The sequence below is a fragment of the Vidua chalybeata genome, chromosome 14 (genome assembly GCF_026979565.1).
Source record: "Vidua chalybeata isolate OUT-0048 chromosome 14, bVidCha1 merged haplotype, whole genome shotgun sequence".
Taxonomy (NCBI): domain Eukaryota; kingdom Metazoa; phylum Chordata; class Aves; order Passeriformes; family Viduidae; genus Vidua; species Vidua chalybeata.
Window position 1 is genome coordinate 20,079,104 of NC_071543.1, and position 14,712 is coordinate 20,093,815.

At 53.5% G+C, this 14,712-nt stretch overlaps 1 long non-coding RNA gene across 1 annotated transcript; it reads left to right on the forward strand.

Moving 5' to 3' along the window:
- The first annotated feature begins 1,113 nt into the window (after nucleotides 1–1,113).
- On the forward strand, nucleotides 1,114–3,942 carry LOC128795199 (uncharacterized). Its single transcript, XR_008433431.1, has 6 exons — nucleotides 1,114–1,686; nucleotides 1,763–1,804; nucleotides 1,903–1,948; nucleotides 2,052–2,095; nucleotides 2,177–2,217; nucleotides 2,299–3,942. It is a non-coding gene; the product is annotated as an uncharacterized LOC128795199 (long non-coding RNA).
- The last annotated feature ends 10,770 nt before the right edge of the window (nucleotides 3,943–14,712 follow it).

The window sequence follows — 14,712 nt, forward strand, 5'->3', positions numbered from 1 at the left end:
CTGTTTGTGTTTGCAGGGGAAGCATAAATGGTGACTATGTGACAGCACTCGTCTTTGTCTTTATTATTAGGAAGTCAAGGTAGATAGCAGCAGACAAGGTCAAGTGTGCAAGGTCAGTGAGCAGTGGACAGAAGCAGTTGTTCTCGCACAGGTCTCAATTTCTGGTGCACCTCTAACCATCCGTTCTCATTTGTGTGCTTCAGACCATCCACTCGGCGTACGCTAAGCCCTTGTCATCAGGTGGTGGACAGACCGGGTTTCCTGCACTTGTGAGCCCTCTGGAAGTATGACGGGACCCCGTGATGAAGCCCACACATCTTGTATTTCAAGGTCCCGTCTGGGTAGCTCGCGGGAATGGCCGAGGAGCTGCGGTGAGTCGGGGAGGTAGGGAGGAGGAACGAGGGTCCTCTCCCGTTTCAGCCGTGCCCAGTCACCTTGTCTCCACTCAACCTAGGCGTACCTCGTGACGGCGGCCTCGGAGCACGGCTGAAGCGTGCGGCCTGAGCGCCAGGGCCCTCTTAGGAGAAGGTGAGTAGCAGAGTTGTCAGGTTTTGGCCCATGTGCTGTTTAGATTGTGCAGTGATGTTTCCTTTTCTTTGTCTTGGCAGACGAAGAGATAAGAGCCTGGTGACAGCTGGAACTTCCCAGACAGGGAGGTGGCCTTCTTTTGCACCCGACAGGGATTTGCATGCCCAGAAGTGTGCAAGATAAGTCGAGGGCTATGACCCCACTGAGGGGAGGGAAGCGGGGTGCTGGCTTGGGACTGCCTGGAAGGGATTTTTGACTCTGCTTTGGCGATGGGGATGTCTAAGAAGCGTCTACTTAGGCCACCTAAAGGGAAAGCGTCTCCTTTGATCTCAGCGCTGTGGCGCGCAGGGCAGAGCAGTTCCGGCGTGGGTCGTGTCACTTGTCTCTTGTGCATTCTGTGTTGTTTGGGTCTGTCACGTCACTTGTCTTTTTTTACCTTAGCTGTCTGAGGGTCATCTTGGCATCTGTGATCTTTGCGTTCCTTGGCCCGGCCCCAACGCCACAGGCCTTTTGACTCGGGAGTCCCGACGGGCATCGCAGTCGTATCTGTCTTTAGAAGCATCCGGTCAGATGTCTTTTAAGGTCTCGTTCTGAGCGGTAGCGACAGCCGAGCACCCCAACGATCCATTATAGCGGCTTAGGACTCGTGAGAATGCCAAGCTAGGTAGCTCATTCTTACCGTAGGCTTTTCAGGCATCCGCTCTTGCAGTTCTCGGAAGACATCGTTTTCTTAGCATCTTCTTCCTGCAGGGTTCTTGGAGCCTCATCAGCTCCGAGCCGTCCGTCTCACCTAGGTCATGTCATTCCGCAATCTCTCTGTCCTCGTGGGCATTTTTCTCGCCAAGATATTTTTCTCCTCGTGGCGTCCCCTCGTTTGTCGTGTCCTGTCCTGTGTCACGGGTGTCTGCACGTATTTGTCCCGGAGCTGCTCTGTCCTGCTGCATAGCCTGGTGTAATTGCACAAGTCCTGGAGACCTGCAATTTGGAATGGGGGATGTAGTTGTATTCTAGATGGTATTCCTAGATTCACACAGGATGCTTGGACCTGTTAAGTTATCCTACAGTTGTTTGAATTTTCTCCTAACTTTCTTTCAGATGCAGACATTTAAGATCTGTGGCAGAGCGCCCCTCCTGGGTCAGGGGGTTTTCCCTGAGAAGGTCAGTCGCTGTTTGTATTTGCAGGGGAAGCATAAATGGTGACTATGTTACAGCGCTGTTCTTTGTCTATTATTAGGAAGTCCAGGCAGAGAGCTGCTGTCAAGGCCAAGTGTGCCAGGTGAGCAGTGGACAGAAGCACTTGTTCTCGCACAGGTCTCAGTTTCTGGTGAAAGTCTAAGCATCCCCTTTTTTTTTTTTTTTTTTATTTTATTTTAGGCAGTCCTCTTGCAAGATGTCTCTGATCCCAGATGTCTGAGGCCAGGTGGGTGCAAGCTTAAGGTGTAGGTGGGCGTACTTGTCAGGTCAGGGTGGTGGTCTTTTCTCAGTATCTCAGTGTGGTTTTTTTTTGCTTTGTTTCTTTGCAGGTGTCATTGCCGCCCTAGGCGTGTGAAGGAACAGAGTCAAGCGGGTGAGTCGGCATTTAGGCAGGGTGACTCATAGGTGACCGTTATGCGGCAGCACGCTAAGCCTGTACCTTTTCCTTTTGTAGGTATCCTCCTGGCAGCCTGTTGAGTCGCATGAAGATTTCAGGTGAGCCGGGGCAGCGGTGCGTCAGAGTTCCGGGGATTCCTCTTTTGCAGGGCGCTAGTTGCATTTTCTGTTTTGTCTTAGGTATCGTGAGGAGGCGCATAGCTGAAGTTTGGAAACGGCAGCACCGAAGCGGATGTAGAGGACATGTCGCCGTCCACGTCCGCCTGACGATGGATTTTGTCCGGTCGTCTTGCAAAAGCTAAGTGTCGGGGCCAGTAGGTGGGAGAAGGGGAAAAACCTTTAGTATCACAGGAGACAATTAGATGTTAGGTTAGAGGAGAGGCCCATAGTGGGACGGGCCCCTTGGAAGCAGAGGGAGAGGGTTTCTCCTCAGCCTCACCAGAGTCTTCGCCGGGCAGGGCAGTTCCGATCCGTCTTCGCGTCCTCGCGAGGTTTGCGTCGGCGGCCTTCTTCGACTCTCAACGTCGTCGTGGATCTTTTCACCCGAGGAGCCCGCCTTCACGTCCGGAGCTATAGCCACGGTCACGCCGTAGTCATCGCTTTCTCGTCTAGGCCTACTGAGCTTCTTAGGCTTCCTCTTAAGTCCTTTGGCACTAACATCTTGAAAGGAGTTAAATTTCATCATCACATGCTATTGCCCTAGGGCTTTCTTTCCTTTGGCATCATCGGCCTATGACTCATCTTGGACTAGCAATCTTGGGTCCATAAGGTGGAACTGCCAGGCAGTTTCCACTCGTGTCTGTGTTATGTCGTCCGTGTCTGTGTTATGTCGTCCGTGTCCATTGATTTCTGTGTCATAGGCCTTTGTTACATCTCGAGGCTTTATCGGCATTGTTCTCTGCCGTATCGGCCATATTTTACTCGTGTACCTTCCTGGATATCGCTTATTCCGGCATCGTTACATTTCTACTTTTTGAGACGGGAAGAAGTACAGGAGACGTTCTCATCCATCTTCCTTCTCACCTTTGGTAGCGCCTTCTCTTCCCGTGCCATTCTCTCGGACTTCTAGAGGGAGCATATTAGACCCTCATCACCTGACCGCAGTAGTTCCGTAGCTTGCGCCTTCTCAAAGGGTATAGGGCTCAACAATTAATCTTCCGGAGAGTTACGTCAAGTCCTCACTTATATTGTATCTACGTCGGCTTATATTGTACGTGCTTAGGTTGTACCTACCTATGTTGGCTTATACTGTATGTGCTTATATTGTATGTACTTATGTCGTATGTACCTATGTCGGTTTATATTGTATGTACTTATACTGTATGTACCTACGTTGGCTTATATTGTGCATATATTGTATGTACCTACCTTGGCTTATGTTGTACACGCCTCTGTCGTGCCACTTATGATCGGAGCTGCCCTGCCCAGGCGCGTAGTCACGGTTAGGTAGAGCAGTTATAAAACTTTACAGTTCATCTGTCTTCTATGGGGGTTTTGGGTACAAAATGTATGGACCCGGAGCGGGAATAGCTCCTAGCTGTCAGATAGTCACTCGTTGACCGCCTCCCGTCGTCTCTGTCGTCTCGCAGGTCCCCGGGTCCCTACACGTTATCCCGGAATCTACCGCCGGACATCGAAGAGCTGCAGTCAGAAGAGGCGTCGAAGCGTCAACGTAGCATTTCAAGTAAGGGTCGCGGTCAGCGTGTAAGCGGAAGAGCGCGTGAGAGAGCGTGATTGTCCGTGTCTGTCCGTGAGAGCTTGTGTCTGCAGGTGTGAGTGTGTGTTGACCGGTTCTAACCTTGTGCGTATGGCCTTTGCCTTTCAGGTTTTTTAACTCATTTTTAAATTTAGAATAAAAAATCCCCGGCCGGGGTTTTTTTTTTTTCCCCCCGGCTGGGTTTTTTTTTCCTCTGTCCCAGCCGGTCCGTGAGGCGAGGTTCATCGCCAAAGTTTGGAGGCGGACCGTCCCGGGACCGGGGTTTTCGTCAGGCAGGAGGATTTTTTAGAAGGCTCCCGGGAACCACGTTCCCGAGGAACAACGATTGCCGGGGCGTAACGGAGCGGTTGAAATGAGAGCGACGGTGAGTTTGCGTGCAATGTGAAGGAGGTGGTCACGGTGGATGACTGTTGTTTTCTGTGTGCTATTTTTGTTTTGGTCTTTCCTCTAACAATCAAAGAAAATGTAATGTAAATAGAAAAAAGGTTATATTGTGTTAATATGCGTTTGGTTTCTATTGCCCCGTATCATTCCGTGTTTGCATTTGCCGCCGCATTTCCACATACGGCTCCATACGTAAGTCGGATTTCTACCGGTCAGCGTACGGATTGTATCTACGCTCCCATTTGTATACATCGTTTCCATGTGTTTTGCTGGAGCGTAAATAAAAAAAATTACTCAATAAAGTTGAATCAAGCCTAATAATGATGCCCCCCGCTCCCTCCCTGTCCCCCTTTGGCTCCTGTGCTTTTTGGTGTGGTTTAGTCATTTTTTTTTCCCCACTGTATGTCTTCCTTTGCTTCTTCTCTTAGTTTTCTTTCTGTCACGTCATTTCTGTCCGTCCCTAACTTTGTTTCTGTTTCTCACTGTTTCTAACTCTCTCTCTCTGCTTCTCTATTTCCCTGTATGTCTTTTCTTCTGTTTCTCTGTTTCACTATTTCTAACTATTTATTTTTCTCTCTAGTTGATGCTTTTACTCTTTATTTCTTTTCCTCTCCAGCTTCTCTTCTTTTTTTCTCTATTCTTTTGTCCTCTTTTTCACTCTCACCCTCTTTCTTTTTCACTGTAACCCTTCTCATTTTTTACTCTTTGCCATTCTTTTCCTATTTCTTGTGCTCACTTAAGTGCTCACTTAAGTGCTCACTTAAGTGCTCACTTAAGTGCTCACTTAAGTGCTCACTTAAGTGCTCACTTAAGTGCTCACTTAAGTCCTCACTTAAGTGCTCACTTAAGTGCTCACTTAAGTGCTCACTTAAGTGCTCACTTAAGTGCTCACTTAAGTCCTCACTTAAGTCCTCACTTAAGTCCTCACTTAAGTCCTCACTTAAGTGCTCACTTAAGTGCTCACTTAAGTGCTCACTTAAGTGCTCACTTAAGTGCTCACTTAAGTGCTCACTTAAGTGCTCACTTAAGTGCTCACTTAAGTCCTCACTTAAGTGCTCACTTAAGTCCTCACTTAAGTCCTCACTTAAGTGCTCACTTAAGTCCTCACTTAACTATGTCTTTTTCTTTCTTTCCATCTTTTCATTTCTAACTTTCTTTCCCTTTCTAGCTTTCAAAAAGCAGCAGTAGAAACTTTCAGACTCCCTGGGAGTAAAATAAAAAACAAACTTTAAATAATTATTAAAAAAAAAAGAAATTACTCCCCGGGAGCCTGAAACTTTCTACTGCTGCAATGGACATATACTTTTTCTTCTTTTTCATATATACCTAAACAACCCCTAATTAGTGCTCCACCTGGCACATTACAATATTCACTACCCACATTACCCCCACGATGTAGACACCGCCATCTTGCTCCCCATCACGTGACCCGATGGGCCAAACGATCTTGATCCCTGTCACTGGACCACACGGATGCCGCCATTTTGTAGAGGTAAGGAGCTGCGTTCAGGGTTAGGGGACGGGTTAGGGTTGCGGTTAGGGGTTGCTGTTAGGGTTCGGGTCAGTTTCTAGGGTTCCCTTGGGACTGTCAGGGCAGGACAGGTTTGAGGTGGGGGCAGCTTGGGTCTGCGACACATCTTCGATCGTTTGGATTTTTGGAGGTGTCCGGCCACTTCAGGGCCACAGGCCCCTGGAGACAAAGACCGGTCCTTTTTCCTTGGGAAAGAAAAGTGGCCAGCCCAGGTTCCTGATGTCAGTTTGTAGGGTTCCCTTGGGACTGCCAGGGCAGCACAGGTTTGAGGTGGGGGCAGCTTGGGTCTGCGACACACCTTCGATCGTTTGGATTTTTGGAGGTGTCCGGCCACTCAGGGCCACAGGCCCCTGGAGACAAAGATCGGTCCTTTTTCCTTGGGAAGGAAAAGGGGCCAGCCCAGGTTCCTGATGTCAGTTTGTGGAGTTCCCTTGGGACTGTCAGGGCAGCACAGGTTTGAGGTGGGGGCAGCTGGGGTCTGCGACACATCTTCGATCGTTTGGATTTTTGGAGGTGTCAGGCCACTCAGGGCCACAGGCCCCTGGAGGCAAAGATCAGCCTTTTTCCTTGGGAAAGAAAAGTGGCCAGCCCAGGTTCCTGATGTCAGTTTGTGGAGTTCCCTTGGGACTGTCAGGGAAGCACAGGTTTGAGGTGGGGGCAGCTTGGGTCTGCGACACATCTTCGATCGTTTGGATTTTTGGAGGTGTCCAGCCACTCGGGGCCACAGGCCCCTGGAGACAAAGACCGGTCCTTTTTCCTTGGGAAAGAAAAGTGGCCAGCCCAGGTTCCTGATGTCAGTTTGTGGAGTTCCCTTGGGACTGTCAGGGAAGCACAGGTTTGAGGTGGGGGCAGCTGGGGTCTGCGACACATCTTCGATCGTTTGGATTTTTGGAGGTGTCCAGCCACTCGGGGCCACAGGCCCCTGGAGACAAAGACCGATCCTTTTTCCTTGGGAAAGAAAAGTGGCCAGCCCAGGTTCCTGATGTCAGTTTGTGGAGTTCCCTTGGGACTGTCAGAGCAGCACAGGTTTGAGGTGGGGGCAGCTTGGGTCTGCGACACATCTTCGATCGTTTGGATTTTTGGAGGTGTCCGGCCACTCAGGGCCACAGGTCCCTGGAGGCAAAGATCAGCCTTTTTCCTGGGGAAAGAAAAGTGGCCAGCCCAGGTTCCTGATGTCAGTTTGTAGGGTTCCCTTGGGACTGTCAGGGCAGCACAGGTTTGAGCTGGGGGCAGCTTGGGTCTGCGACACATCTTCGATCGTTTGGATTTTTGGAGGTGTCCGGCCACTCAGGGCCGCAGGCCCCTGGAGGCAAAGATCAGCCTTTTTCCTTGGGAAAGAAAAGTGGCCAGCCCAGGTTCCTGATGTCAGTTTGTAGGGTTCCCTTGGGACTGTCAGAGCAGCACAGGTTTGAGGTGGGGGCAGCTTGGTCTGCGACACATCTTCGATCGTTTGGATTTTTGGAGGTGTCCGGCCACTCAGGGCCACAGGCCCCTGGAGGCAAAGATCAGCCTTTTTCCTTGGGAAAGAAAAGTGGCCAGCCCAGGTTCCTGATGTCAGTTTGTAGAGTTCCCTTGGGACTGTCAGGGCAGCACAGGTTTGAGGTGGGGGCAGCTTGGGTCTGCGACACATCTTCGATCGTTTGGATTTTTGGAGGTGTCCGGCCACTCAGGGCCACAGGCCCCTGGAGGCAAAGGCCGGTCCTCTTCCCTGGGAAAGAAAAGTGGCCAGCCCAGGTTCCTGATGTCAGTTTGTAGGGTTCCCTTGGGACTGTCAGGGCAGCACAGGTTTGAGGTGGGGGCAGCTTGGGTCTGCGACACACCTTCGATCATTTGGATTTTTGGAGGTGTCCAGCCACTCAGGGCCACAGGCCCCTGGAGACAAAGATCAGTCCTTTTTCCTTGGGAAGGAAAAGTGGCCAGCCCAGGTTCCTGATGTCAGTTTGTGGAGTTCCCTTGGGACTGGCAGGGCGGCACAGGTTTGAGGTGGGGGCAGCTGGGGTCTGCGACACATCTTCGATCGTTTGGATTTCTGGAGGTCTCCGGCCACTCAGGGCCACAGGTCCCTGGAGGCAAAGATCAGCCTTTTCCCTTGGGAAAGAAAAGTGGCCAGCCCAGGTTCCTGATGTCAGTTTGTAGGGTTCCCTTGGGACTGTCAGGGCAGCACAGGTTTGAGGTGGGGGCAGCTTGGGTCTGCGACACATCTTCGATCGTTTGGATTTTTGGAGGTGTCAGGCCACTCAGGGCCACAGGCCCCTGGAGGCAAAGATCAGCCTTTTTCCTTGGGAAAGAAAAGTGGCCAGCCCAGGTTCCTGATGTCAGTTTGTGGAGTTCCCTTGGGACTGTCAGGGCAGCACAGGTTTGAGGTGGGGGCAGCTTGGGTCTGCGACACATCTTCGATCGTTTGGATTTTTGGAGGTGTCCAGCCACTCAGGGCCACAGGCCCCTGGAGACAAAGACCGGTCCTTTTTCCTTGGGAAAGAAAAGTGGCCAGCCCAGGTTCCTGATGTCAGTTTGTGGAGTTCCCTTGGGACTGTCAGAGCAGCACAGGTTTGAGGTGGGGGCAGCTTGGGTCTGCGACACATCTTCGATCGTTTGGATTTTTGGAGGTGTCCGGCCACTCAGGGCCACAGGCCCCTGGAGGCAAAGATCAGCCTTTTTCCTTGGGAAGGAAAAGTGGCCAGCCCAGGTTCCTGATGTCAGTTTGTGGAGTTCCCTTGGGACTGTCAGGGCAGCACAGGTTTGAGGTGGGGGTAGCTTGGGTCTGCGACACATCTTTGATCGTTTGGATTTTTGGAGGTGTCCGGCCAGTCAGGGCCACAGGCCCCTGGAGACACAGACCGGTCCTTTTCCCTGGGAAAGAAAAGTGGCCAGCCCAGGTTCCTGATGTCAGTTTGTAGGGTTCCCTTGGGACTGTCAGGGCAGCACAGGTTTGAGGTGGGGGCAGCTTGAGTCTGCGACACATCTTCGATCGTTTGGATTTTTGGAGGTGTCCGGCCACTCAGGGCCACAGGCCCCTGGAGGCAAAGATCAGCCTTTTTCCTTGGGAAAGAAAAGTGGCCAGCCCAGGTTCCTGATGTCAGTTTGTAGGGTTCCCTTGGGACTGTCAGGGCAGCACAGGTTTGAGGTGGGGGCAGCTTAGGTCTGCGACACATCTTTGATCGTTTGGAGTTTGGAGGTGTCCGGCCACTCAGGGCCACAGGCCCCTGGAGACACAGACTGGTCCTTTTCCCTGGGAAAGAAAAGTGGCCAGCCCAGGTTCCTGATGTCAGTTTGTAGGGTTCCCTTGGGACTGTCAGGGCAGCACAGGTTTGAGGTGGGGGCAGCTTGGGTCTGCGACACATCTTCGATCGTTTGGATTTTTGGAGGTGTCCGGCCACTCAGGGCCACAGGTCCCTGGAGGCAAAGATCAGCCTTTTCCTTGGGAAAGAAAAGTGGCCAGCCCAGGTTCCTGATGTCAGTTTGTGGGTTCCCTTGGGACTGTCAGGGCAGCACAGGTTTGAGGTGGGGGCAGCTTGGGTCTGCGACACATCTTCGATCGTTTGGATTTTTGGAGGTGTCCGGCCTCTTAGGGCCACAGGCCCCTGGAGACACAGACCGGTCCTTTTCCGTGGGAAAGAAAAGTGGCCAGCCCAGGTTCCTGATGTCAGTTTGGTGGGTTCCCTTGGGACTGTCAGGGCAGCACAGGTTTGAGGTGGGGGCAGGTTGGGTCTGCGACACATCTTCGATCGTTTGGATTTTTGGAGGTGTCCGGCCACTCAGGGCCACAGGCCCCTGGAGGAAAAGACCGGTCCTTTTCCCTGGGAAAGAAAAGTGGCCAGCCCAGGTTCCTGATGTCAGTTTGTAGGGTTCCCTTGGGACTGTCAGGGCAGCACAGGTTTGAGGTGGGGGCAGCTTGGGTCTGCGACACATCTTCGATCGTTTGGATTTTGGAGGTGTCCGGCCACTCAGGGCCACAGGCCCCTGGAGGCAAAGATCAGCCTTTTTCCTTGGGAAGAAAAGTGGCCAGCCCAGGTTCCTGATGTCAGTTTGTGGGTTCCCTTGGGACTGTCAGGGCAGCACAGGTTTGAGGTGGGGGCAGCTGGGTCTGCGACACATCTTCGATCGTTTGGATTTTTTGAGGTGTCCGGCCACTCAGGGCCACAGGCCCCTGGAGGCAAAGATCAGCCTTTTTCCTTGGGAAAGAAAAGTGGCCAGCCCAGGTTCCTGATGTCAGTTTGTAGGGTTCCCTTGGGACTGTCAGGGCAGCACAGGTTTGAGGTGGGGGCAGCTTGGGTCTGCGACACATCTTCGATCGTTTGGATTTTTGGAGGTGTCCGGCCAGTCAGGGCCACAGGCCCCTGGAGACACAGACCGGTCCTTTTTCCCTGGGAAAGAAAAGTGGCCAGCCCAGGTTCCTGATGTCAGTTTGTAGGGTTCCCTTGGGACTGTCAGGGCAGCACAGGTTTGAGGTGGGGGCAGCTTGGGTCTGCGACACATCTTCGATCGTTTGGATTTTTGGAGGTGTCCGGCCACTCAGGGCCACAGGCCCCTGGAGACAAAGATCGGTCCTTTTTCCTTGGGAAAGGAAAGTGGCCAGCCCAGGTTCCTGATGTCAGTTTGTGGAGTTCCCTTGGGACTGTCAGGGCAGCACAGGTTTGAGGTGGGGGCAGCTGGGGTCTGCGACACATCTTCGATCGTTTGGATTTTTGGAGGTGTCCGCCCACTCAGGGCCACAGGTCCCTGGAGGCAAAGATCAGCCTTTTTCCCTGGGGAAGAAAAGTGGCCAGCCCAGGTTCCTGATGTCAGTTTGTAGGGTTCCCTTGGGACTGTCAGGGCAGCACAGGTTTGAGGTGGGGGCAGCTTGGGTCTGCGACACATCTTCGATCGTTTGGATTTCTGGAGGTGTCCGGCCACTCAGGGCCACAGGTCCCTGGAGGCAAAGATCAGCCTTTTCCCTTGGGAAAGAAAAGTAGCCAGCCCAGGTTCCTGATGTCAGTTTTTGGAGTTCCCTTGGGACTGTGAGGGAAGCACAGGTTTGAGGTGGGGGCAGCTGGGGTCTGCGACACATCTTCGATCGTTTGGATTTGTGGAGGTGTCCAGCCACTCAGGGCCACAGGCCCCTGGAGACAAAGACCGGTCCTTTTTCCTTGGGAAAGAAAAGTGGCCAGCCCAGGTTCCTGATGTCAGTTTGTGGAGTTCCCTTGGGACTGTCAGAGCAGCACAGGTTTGAGGTGGGGGCAGCTTGGGTCTGCGACACATCTTCGATCGTTTGGATTTTTGGAGGTGTCCGGCCACTCAGGGCCACAGCCCCCTGGAGGCAAAGATCAGCCTTTTTCCTTGGGAAGGAAAAGTGGCCAGCCCAGGTTCCTGATGTCAGTTTGTGGAGTTCCCTTGGGACTGTCAGGGAAGCACAGGTTTGAGGTGGGGGCAGCTGGGGTCTGCGACACATCTTCGATCGTTTGGATTCGTGGAGGTGTCCAGCCACTCAGGGCCACAGGCCCCTGGAGACAAAGACCGGTCCTTTTTCCTTGGGAAAGAAAAGTGGCCAGCCCAGGTTCCTGATGTCAGTTTGTGGAGTTCCCTTGGGACTGTCAGAGCAGCACAGGTTTGAGGTGGGGGCAGCTTGGGTCTGCGACACATCTTCGATCGTTTGGATTTTTGGAGGTGTCCGGCCACTCAGGGCCACAGCCCCCTGGAGGCAAAGATCAGCCTTTTTCCTTGGGAAGGAAAAGTGGCCAGCCCAGGTTCCTGATGTCAGTTTGTGGAGTTCCCTTGGGACTGGCAGGGCAGCACAGGTTTGAGGTGGGGGCAGCTTAGGTCTGCGACACATCTTCGATCGTTTGGATTTTTGGAGGTGTCCGGCCACTCAGGGCACAGGCCCCTGGAGACACAGACCGGTCCTTTTCCCTGGGAAAGAAAAGTGGCCAGCCCAGGTTCCTGATGTCAGTTTGTAGGGTTCCCTTGGGACTGTCAGGGCAGCACAGGTTTGAGGTGGGGGCAGCTTGGGTCTGCGACACATCTTCGATCGTTTGGATTTTTGGAGGTGTCCGGCCACTCAGGGCCACAGGCCCTGGAGGCAAAGATCAGCCTTTTTCCTTGGGAAAGAAAAGTGGCCAGCCCAGGTTCCTGATGTCAGTTTGTAGGGTTCCCTTGGGACTGTCAGGGCAGCACAGGTTTGAGGTGGGGGCAGCTTGGGTCTGCGACACATCTTCGATCGTTTGGATTTTTGGAGGTGTCCGGCCACTCAGGGCCACAGGCCCCTGGAGACACAGACTGGTCCTTTTCCCTGGGAAAGAAAAGTGGCCAGCCCAGGTTCCTGATGTCAGTTTGTAGGGTTCCCTTGGGACTGTCAGGGCAGCACAGGTTTGAGGTGGGGCAGCTTGGGTCTGCGACACATCTTCGATCGTTTGGATTTTGGAGGTGTCCGGCCACTCAGGGCCACAGGCCCCTGGAGACACAGACCGGTCCTTTTCCCTGGGAAAGAAAAGTGGCCAGCCCAGGTTCCTGATGTCAGTTTGTAGGGTTCCCTTGGGACTGTCAGGGCAGCACAGGTTTGAGGTGGGGGCAGCTTGGGTCTGCGACACATCTTCGATCGTTTGGATTTTTGGAGGTGTCCGGCCACTCAGGGCCACAGGCTCCTGGAGGCAAAGATCAGCCTTTTTTCTTGGGAAAGAAAAGTGGCCAGCCCAGGTTCCTGATGTCAGTTTGTAGGGTTCCCTTGGGACTGTCAGGGCAGCACAGGTTTGAGGTGGAGGCAGCTTGGGTCTGCGACACATCTTCGATCGTTTGGATTTTTGGAGGTGTCCGGCCACTCAGGGCCACAGGCCCCTGGAGACAAAGACCGGTCCTTTTCCCTGGGAAAGAAAAGTGGCCAGCCCAGGTTCCTGATGTCAGTTTGTAGGGTTCCCTTGGGACTGTCAGGGCAGCACAGGTTTGAGGTGGGGGCAGCTTGGGTCTGCGACACATCTTCGATCGTTTGGATTTTTTGAGGTGTCCGGCCACTCAGGGCCACAGGCCCCTGGAGGCAAAGATCAGCCTTTTTCCTTGGGAAAGAAAAGTGGCCAGCCCAGGTTCCTGATGTCAGTTTGTGGGTTCCCTTGGGACTGTCAGGGCAGCACAGGTTTGAGGTGGGGGCAGCTGGGTCTGCGACACATCCTTCGATCGTTTGGATTTTTGGAGGTGTCCGGCCACTCAGGGCCACAGGCCCCTGAGACACAGACCGGTCCTTTTCCCTGGGAAAGAAAAGTGGCCAGCCCAGGTTCCTGATGTCAGTTTGTGGGTTCCCTTGGGACTGTCAGGGCAGCACAGGTTTGAGGTGGGGGCAGGTTGGGTCTGCGACACATCTTCGATCGTTTGGATTTTTGGAGGTGTCCGGCCACTCAGGGCCACAGGCCCCTGGAGGAAAAGACCGGTCCTTTTCCCTGGGAAAGAAAAGTGGCCAGCCCAGGTTCCTGATGTCAGTTTGTAGGGTTCCCTTGGGACTGTCAGGGCAGCACAGGTTTGAGGTGGGGGCAGCTTGGGTCTGCGACACATCTTCGATCGTTTGGATTTTTGGAGGTGTCCGGCCACTCAGGGCCACAGGCCCCTGGAGGCAAAGATCAGCCTTTTTCCTTGGGAAGGAAAAGTGGCCAGCCCAAGTTCCTGATGTCAGTTTGTGGAGTTCCCTTGGGACTGTCAGGGCAGCACAGGTTTGAGGTGGGGGCAGCTGGGGTCTGCGACACATCTTCGATCGTTTGGATATTTGGAGGTGTCCGGCCAGTCAGGGCCACAGGCCCCGGGAGGCAAAGATCAGCCTTTTTCCTAGGGAAAGAAAAGTGGCCAGCCCAGGTTCCTGATGTCAGTTTGTGGAGTTCCCTTGGGACTGTCAGGCAGCACAGGTTTGAGGTGGGGGCAGCTTGGGTCTGCGACACACCTTCGATCGTTTGGATTTTTGGAGGTGTCCGGCCACTCAGGGCCACAGCCCCCTGGAGGCAAAGATCAGCCTTTTTCCTTGGGAAGAAAAGTGGCCAGCCCAGGTTCCTGATGTCAGTTTGTGGGTTCCCTTGGGACTGTCAGGGCAGCACAGGTTTGAGGTGGGGGCAGCTTGGGTCTGCGACACATCTTTGATCGTTTGGATTTTTGGAGGTGTCCGGCCACTCAGGGCCACAGGCCCCTGGAGACACAGACCGGTCCTTTTCCCTGGGAAAGAAAAGTGGCCAGCCCAGGTTCCTGATGTCAGTTTGTAGGGTTCCCTTGGGACTGTCAGGGCAGCACAGGTTTGAGGTGGGGGCAGCTTGGGTCTGCGACACATCTTCGATCGTTTGGATTTTTGGAGGTGTCCGGCCACTCAGGGCCACAGGCCCCTGGAGGCAAAGATCAGCCTTTTTCCTTGGGAAAGAAAAGTGGCCAGCCCAGGTTCCTGATGTCAGTTTGTAGGGTTCCCTTGGGACTGTCAGGGCAGCACAGGTTTGAGGTGGGGCAGCTTGGGTCTGCGACACATCTTCGATCGTTTGGATTTTTGGAGGTGTCCGGCCACTCAGGGCCACAGGCCCCTGGAGACACAGACTGGTCCTTTTCCCTGGGAAAGAAAAGTGGCCAGCCCAGGTTCCTGATGTCAGTTTGTAGGGTTCCCTTGGGACTGTCAGGGCAGCACAGGTTTGAGGTGGGGGCAGCTTGGGTCTGCGACACATCTTTGATCGTTTGGATTTTTGGAGGTGTCCGGCCACTCAGGGCCACAGGCCCCTGGAGACACAGACCGGTCCTTTTCCCTGGGAAAGAAAAGTGGCCAGCCCAGGTTCCTGATGTCAGTTTGTAGGGTTCCCTTGGGACTGTCAGGGCAGCACAGGTTTGAGGTGGGGCAGCTTGGGTCTGCGACACATCCCCGATCGTTTGGATTTTTGGAGGTGTCCGGCCACTCAGGGCCACAGGCCCCTGGAGGCAAAGATCAGCCTTTTCCTTGGGAAAGAAAAGTGGCCAGCCCAGGTTCCTGATGTCAGTTTGTAGG